This window comes from Suncus etruscus, chromosome 1 (assembly GCF_024139225.1).
Source record: "Suncus etruscus isolate mSunEtr1 chromosome 1, mSunEtr1.pri.cur, whole genome shotgun sequence".
In the NCBI taxonomy this organism is placed as follows: domain Eukaryota; kingdom Metazoa; phylum Chordata; class Mammalia; order Eulipotyphla; family Soricidae; genus Suncus; species Suncus etruscus.
The window spans coordinates 21,040,884-21,049,125 of record NC_064848.1 but is presented as its reverse complement, the minus strand read 5'-3'; the positions used below and the strand labels follow the sequence as shown (position 1 = coordinate 21,049,125).

Below are 8,242 nucleotides of genomic sequence, written 5' to 3'. Positions count from 1 at the left end.
GGAGGATTATCACAGACGCAACACAGAAGAGCGCTTAGTGATGGATCTGGAGGAGACATAAGCAGAAGAGGGCTGACTAATGGATCTAGATGGAGACATGAGCAGAAGAGTGCTGAGTGTGATGGACAGCTGCTAACTGGAGGAGACAAGCACAGGGAAGTACTGAGTGACAGTGAGACAGGAGCAGATACTGCAGTGATGAATAAGGTTTTGAAAAGGAAAGAACTGGACTATGAACAAAATTCGGAGCCAGATGAGAGCCCAAGTATGATTGGGGATCAAAAGAAAGCAGAGATGGTTAGCTCAAGCAAATTTTCTGGTCAAGGCAAAAGTTATATTTCATTTGGATTTACTTTCACCAGAGGTGTAAAAAAACCAACTTCACTGTGGTGATGTGTGGTGAAAAGCTATCTACAGTGCTATGGTCCCAAGTAAACTTAAATGCCATCTCCAATCGAAACAACGTTCACTTCAAAACAAGAATACAGACTTTTTTGTTTGCCTGTGTGGAAACACGGAGAAGCAAGCAACTTTCTTGAGAAAAAAACACAAAGGTAAATGGAAGAGCTCTTAAAGCTAGCTATCAAGTTGCTGAAATTATAGCCAAGTCAAAATAGTTTCGCACTGTGGCAGAGACATTAACACTTCTGCCTGCAAAGCTATTGTAGAGGAGATGTTCAGACTTGAAGCAGTTAAGGAAATAGCCAAAGTCCCTCTCTCAGACAACACAATTTCCAGGCACATTAATGACATGTCTGCAGACATCGAAAGTATGGTTTTGGAAAAAATCTGTATCTGAGAAATTTGCATTGCAACTTTACGAGTCTACTGATATCAGTGGACATCCTCAACTCTTGGCCAATGTGCATTTTGTGGATGGTGATACAATTAGAGAAAACTTCTTTCTTTGCAAGCTATTGCCAGAAAAAACAACAGAAGAAGAAATTTTTGGTGTCACATAAGAATACCGTGAACAAGAAGGACTTAATTGGGAAAATTGCACAAGTGTCTGCACCGATGGAGCTGCAGCCATGGTCGGGGCACCAAAGGCTTTGAAAGCAGAGTGAAGAAAAGAAATCCAGATGTGACTGTTATGCATTGTTTCTTTCTTTTTTTTCTTTTTTTTTTTAACACCACCCATCACCAGTGCAACATTCCCATCACCAATGTCCCAAGTCTCCCTCCTCCCCACCCGACCCCCGCCTGTACTCTAAACAGGTTCTCAATTTCCCTCATACATTCTCATTATTAGGACAGTTCAAAATGTAGTTATTTATCCAACTAAACTCATCACTCTTTGTGATGAGCTTCCTGAGGTGAGCTGGAACTTCCAGCTCTTTTCTCTTTTGTGTCTGAAAGTTATTATTGCAAGAATATCTTTCATTTTTCTTAAAACCCATAAATGTGTGAGACCATTCTGCGTTTTTCTCTCTCTCTCTGACTTATTTCACTCAGCATAATAGATTCCGTGTACATCCATGTATAGGAAAATTTCATGACTTCATCTCTCCTGACAGCTGCATAATATTCCATTGTGTATATGTACCACAGTTTCTTTAGCCATTCGTCTGTTGAAGGGCATCTTGGTTGTGCCACAGAGAATGGCACACATCACAAAGAATGAGAATAAACAGTGTTGGCGGGGATGTGGGGAGAAAGGAACTCTTATCCACTGCTGGTGGGAATGCCGTCTAGTTCAACCTTTATGGAAAGCGATATGGAGATTCCTCCAAAAACTGGAAATCGAGCTCCCATACGATACAGCTATACCACTCCTAGGAATATACCCTAGGAACACAAAAATACAATACAAAAACCCCTTCCTTACACCTATATTCATTGCAGCACTATTTACCATAGCAAGACTCTGGAAACAACCAATATGCATTGTTTCTTACACCGCGAGGTCCTGGAAGACCTAGTTCCTGTGTTGGATGATGTTGTGTGCATGGTAAACTTTGTAAAGTCAGGACCCGTAAAAAGTCGCATGTTTGCAGCTTTGTGTGAGGAGATGGTAGCGAAGTATAAAACCTTGCTGTTTCATATGGAGGTCCAGTGGTTGTAGCGTGGCAAGGTCTTGGTGTGTATGAGCTGTGGGAAGAAGTTAAAGTGTTTTTGACAAATGAGAGGTCAGATTATGCATAACTCTTCCAAGTGATGAGTGGTGTGCAAGGCTGGCATACCTGACATATTTTTCATCATCTGAATAAACTGAACACACGAATGCAAGGCAGAAATAAAAACCTGCTTATAAGTACAGATAAGATAAATGGATTCCATTCAAAGGTGCAACATGTGAAAAGTGGCGATTTTGAAATGTTCACACTCACCAAGCAATGGCAAGGTGTTCTCACTGCTGCACTGTGTGAGATAATAGTTAAATATTTAAAAACTCTCAAGGAGAAGTTGTCATTTTATTTCTCTTTAGTCTCCACTGAATTCCTAAACTGGGTTAGGGACCTTATAGCTCAGCATCAGTTGGCGTAAGGAACATGACTTTACAGGAGCAAGAGGAACTAACTGAACTGAAACAAAATCGTGGTTTCAAGCTAAGATTTGCTGATCTACCTTTGCACAGTTTTTGTTTGGATACTGCCAAGGAGTTCTCCGTTCTGGCAAACAAGGCTATTTTGACATTGCTCTCATTTTCCACTACATATCTGCATGAGATGAGCTTTTCAAGCCTGATTGCTATAAAAATTAAAAACAGAGATTGAGAGCTGTTGACAAAGATCTATGTGTGTATCTTTATTCGATTCCTGCCAGAATATCAGCTTTGTGTTCAGCCAAACAGGCCCAGGTTTCTCACTAAGTGAACAGAAATATGATCAATTATATAACTACATTATTTTTTAATAACAAACTAATTATAAAATAATTTATTTGTGTTTATTGATTCCTATTCAAGAGAATTACTTTATATATAGTCAATATAGGCACAGAGTTAATTTTTTTTTAACATTTTCTAATGGTGGTGTGCCTCGTGATTTTTTTTTTTTCATGAAAAAAGTGTGCCTTTGCACAAAAAAAGGTTGAAAACCACTGGCTTAGACTATCCTGAGCCAGTCCTGACAAGGTTTACATGAAAGACAGTCTCTGTTTTGGGATAAAATCAAATTGTAAACAAACAGATGCAAAGAAACCAGGGATGATCTTTGTCTAGGGTAAAATAAGGTATAACCTGACACAGACCTATGTTTCCTGCACAAGTAAACCAGCAAGGATGTGGAAATAACAAACTGTATAATAAAAATTAAACATCAATGTATACATTAATTTTTAATTATATATATCTGGGGGACCTGGGGGAGGTCTTGCCTCATTACATTGACTCAGCCAATGTAGCTTAAGCCCACCTCAAAAAGCCTGACTCTGGACTTGCCCCAAAGGCTGCCAAATTCTGGAATGACATCCATCTCAAGATGGACCTAGAATCATGGCCCTGAACTTGCTGAGGTAATCTCCTTATGGGGACAGGTATTTGCATGCAAACACTGAGCCATAGAAATGAGAAACTGACCCTTGTCAGACTCCTTGTCAAATCCCACCCTCTGAAAAACAATTCTATACCTATTCACCACATCCTGATCCCTTAATGCAACTTGAATTATTGGAAATTTGCGAAAATTTCGAAAAGCATGCTGCATCATTAAGGAGGCTTTATATTATAGGACTTAAAACCTACTTAAAACTGTCACTCATGTTATGGTGCACCAGTTCACAATCCTTGAATATGAGCCTGTTCTCCACACAATCCAAGCTACAATGCTTTGTCCAAATCCACCTTGTAAGTAAAGAAGGGGAGATAGGTAAAGACTACACAGTGCCCTGTTACAAGCTGGGGGGTGACACCCTGCTTTTTCCTAAGCCATGTCAGCCGACATGAAACACTCCAAGTTTTGAAAAACACCACCTGACTAATAGGCAATGATTAATTACTATTCAATTTTCCTACCCTTCCCATGGATGGGCAATCTCATCTATTGTTCATTTTTCTCTATAATTATTCCTACCCCCACATGCAGTCAAAGAGATTGAATACTGTACTGCTCCCAGAGGGTCAGTCACGTCTCAGTGCCTAGTCCTCTGTTCTTCACCCAGTGGAGTGGTGCTCTTTTAGGGGTACTTCATACACCCATAACCGATTACATATATACACAATGGAATACTATGCAATCACAATTCAGGATACAATTTGGTGGGACTGGATAGTTGCATGTTTTCAATTGTCTGGAATACAATGCAGTAAGACAAGAAACAGGAAATATCAATGGAGAAGACCCATACCCTGAATTATAAGGGCACTTATCAGGTATAAATGTATATATCAAAACACTATTGAAATCATGTGAGCACAGACTTGATAGTTAAATTAAATGAATAAGTTTGACATGGAGGTAGAGTGGGGTGTGGGAGGGAAATTTGGGTCAATGGTTGGAAGATATTGACACCTGGTAGGTTTGGAGCTGAAACAATGTATTCCAAAAACTATGAGTAATAGCATTGTAAATAATAGTTATAAATAAAGTATTTTAAAAATATATTAAATCCATGAAATTTGAATTTGCTATATAATATGCCTGCGCTTAAGGGACCATGAATTTCTACCTCCTCAATTAAAGATAAAATATACATATATAAAGCAAAGTGGAATAAATCTCCAGTACTGTATTAGTAACAGATTAGAGAAATTTTACAGACAAAACAACCAGGCTAAAATCATTACATGTAGCAGCAATAAAGAAAGCATAATTATCAGAAGAATTAATAGATTTCATAATAGCAAATTAGAAAGTATGGAAACTTATTCAGTAAAGAGAGTAATGTGGTTATTCTCAGCTTTAATTAGAAAGAAGGAGTTATTCTATCGAGTCTAGAAGGAAATAAATATGTCTATCATTGTGAATTATATGCCTACATAAAAGATAATCACAACTAACACCCTCTACATTGGTAACTGGAAAGAATATTTTATGCCTAGAATCACATCAAAAAGTATGAGTGTTTAGTAGACAAGATGGTCACAGAAAGAACAGATTTTAATATAACAGTATCTATGCTCTGCAGAATGCAGGATAGCCAAGTAAGAGGAACAATTATTCTTGGTTGTTATTAAGATAAACTTGTTTTAACACTGATCATATTACTCTGATACATACTATCAAATACTTCTTACTATCAAATACTAAAATTTCTTTCTGTTTGTGATTTCTCAATTTCTAAGAGATAGAGAATAGACATTTCCCTTGAAGCTGCTCCTTTTGGTAAGTATCCCAAATCATCTCAGGAATTTCAATATATCTTAACTCTTGTAAAGTGATGCCAAGGAAAAGTTACATTCCTCATTTAGAGAAATTAAAAGGTTACTTCAGTTCATATATAAAATAACTACTTTGCATATTTCTTAAATATTTGTATTTCATCAATAATTTTAATTGTAGTCTTGAAACTTTAAATCATTAAATACTGTGAATTACAGAGTTGAAAAGCTATTAATTATTAAGTTTGAGGCATATAGTATTTAAAAACATATGGATCACTTCACCAATTTCTTTGACATCTTTGGCAAGGGCCCTCTAGTCTCTGTCATTCTAATTTTGGTATATGTGCTGCTGAAGATTTAACAGGCTATTTCTCCTATCTTCTTTACACACCAGTGAATCTCTCAGTAGAGTAGAGACAGCATGAGCACTTTTAAATCTGCTATCTTGAAAATCTGTCAAATGTTCCATGTCTAATTTGCCATAGCAATCAAACAGAAATGAAGCCACTTACTTGTCAACTGTGAAACACATTGTCACAGTTTTTATGATTTTATTTTATTTTATTTAAAGCAACCCTTAAGGGAAAAAGATTAGCGGTATCATTTTCCTAAGCTTAAATTTCACTACAAAGCAATAATTATTAAAACAGCAATAATCATTAAAACAGCCTGGTAGTGAAATAAAGACAACACCTCAGATCAATGGAATAATGTTGTGTATTCAGAGAATGTTCTCCAGACATACAATCAAATAAACTTGATAAAAGGGCAAGAAATGCAAAATGAGCAAGGAAAATCTCTTCAAAAAATGGTGTTGGGACAACTGGTCAGCCACATGCAAAAAAGTGAATTTGGGCCTCCATCTAACACCATGCACAAAGTCAAATCCAAGACCTTGATATCAGACCCAGAACCTAAGTTATATAAGGTATATAAAAGAACACATAGGTAAAACACTCCATGACATTGATACTAAAGGCATCTTCCAGGAGGAAACATCACTGTCCAAACAAGTGGAATCACAGATAAACCAATAGGACTATATTAAACAGAAAAGCTTCTGTACATCAAAGTAAATAGTGACTAGGATACAAAAGCCACTACATGAAAACTATCATGCTGAGTGAAATAAGTGAGAGAGAGAGAGAGAGAGAGAGAGAGAGAGAGAGAGAGAGAGAGAGAGAGAGAGAGAGAGAGAGAGAGACTAGTGTCACTCGTCTGTGGAATTTAAGAAAAATAAAAAACAGTATTTTAATAATACTCAGAGACAATAGAGATGAGGCCTGAAAGGACTGGGCCAGGATATGAAGCTTACCACAAAGATTGGTGAGTGCAGTTAGAGAAATATCTACACTAACAATTATGCCAATGGTTGTGAGTGAGAAAGATAGATGTTTGTTTCAAATTCAGGCAGGGGGTATTGGAGGAGGTGTTGGAGGTAGATGGGGGCACTGGTCTTAGGAAGGTTGCACTGGTAAAGGGGGTTGTTTTTTTTTTGTAACCGAAACCCACCTACAAACGTGTTTATAATCATGGTGCTTAAAGATATCATATAAAAATAAAGGTATCTATTTTTAATTTACCTAAAACTATGTTTTATATTTTAATATATTTACCCTAGTAATGGATTATTTCATGTGACTGAGTTTAAACACCTTTCTTTTATGAGTTTTTTTGTACAAAGAAATGTGACCCAAAGTCTTTTGGTTTTATTAGTTCTGACATTGTATTTCATCTGTGTATCCCTCTTAATGAATACACAATGAAAAATTCTTTAAAAACATCCAAATAAATCTTTGCTGAGCATGTATCTCTGTTGCCATTAATATAAATATTTACCTTTATTTATTTCTCCTTTATTTTACCCAAAACTATACTTTTAGTATTTACTTTTTAGTTTATCTTGTTTCCACGTGCAGAGAGAAATTAAAATGATTAAGGATTGGATTAAGAAATGATCAAGGAAGATGAGCACATTTTGGAATTGTATCAAGCAGTTTGTTTCACAAAATACCTAATCATTTTGCAAGATGATTTGGCAAAGTAATATTAACTCCTTTTTCTTCTCCTTTTGGGTTCTCCAAAATTCTCTAGTACTGAAAGAGAAAACAGTTAGGCCCTTGTCTACTATTGACTTATCCATTTCTCAAATATTTACTAAGCTCTTAACATGGACTAGACACTTACAACACATTGTTAAAGTATTTCTCAGTCTTTGGTGATGAATGCATTGCATCTCATCTCTCCTCTAACACAGTGTATTATTTGCTTGCCAAAACAATATATTTAATTCTTTATTTTCAGGGACAGCATGAGCACAGTCCCCTACCAACACAAATTACGCAGTAGTTTCCCACACTTGGGGGAAATTGTAGGAGTGAACATATTCAGAATGCAATAGAAAAATGCTGCCCTGGGAAAACTATGTTCATAATCATGGTATCTCCCCTGCCAGGGGAGTATAATAAATTTAATTCTTAACTGTGTTGTGCCTTAATGGTTCCATATGTTAAACTTACAGACTTGAGTTAAATGAATAAGTTTTGCAGTTGGCTAATCTGGATCAAGTCTCACATAAATGGTTCTATTTGGAATAAAATTTAGTCTCACTCTCTTGATCTGTAGAATTATGAAAAAGCACAACTGGTACACCAACAGAGTTGCTATGAGGATTTTGTGAGTTGTTCATAACACTTACTTAACCCTGCGTGTGGCACCTTGAAAATATGCATTTGGTGTTATTTATTATTCAATATTGGTGTGACATATTCAACAAATTAAAGCAGTCAGTAAATATCTTAAAATTACCTATATGCCTTCATCCCTGTTTTTCTGAGAAAGCTGAATAATCATTTTTAGTGACTATTTTCATAATCTCTGTCTCTGTATATACTAGGATTTAGACAGGGTTTTGCTTGGAATTTGGAGAAAGAGACAAGTAAGGTCTAACAGGATCTATGCATTGAAAATTACCCTAAT

General features: G+C 36.4%; 1 non-coding gene across 1 annotated transcript; it reads right to left on the bottom strand.

Moving 5' to 3' along the window:
• Nucleotides 1-7,563: 7,563 nt before the first annotated feature.
• LOC126033526 (U1 spliceosomal RNA) lies at nt 7,564-7,726 on the bottom strand. The gene has a single exon (XR_007504462.1). It is a non-coding gene; the product is annotated as a U1 spliceosomal RNA (small nuclear RNA).
• Between the last annotated feature and the right edge of the window lie 516 nt (nt 7,727-8,242).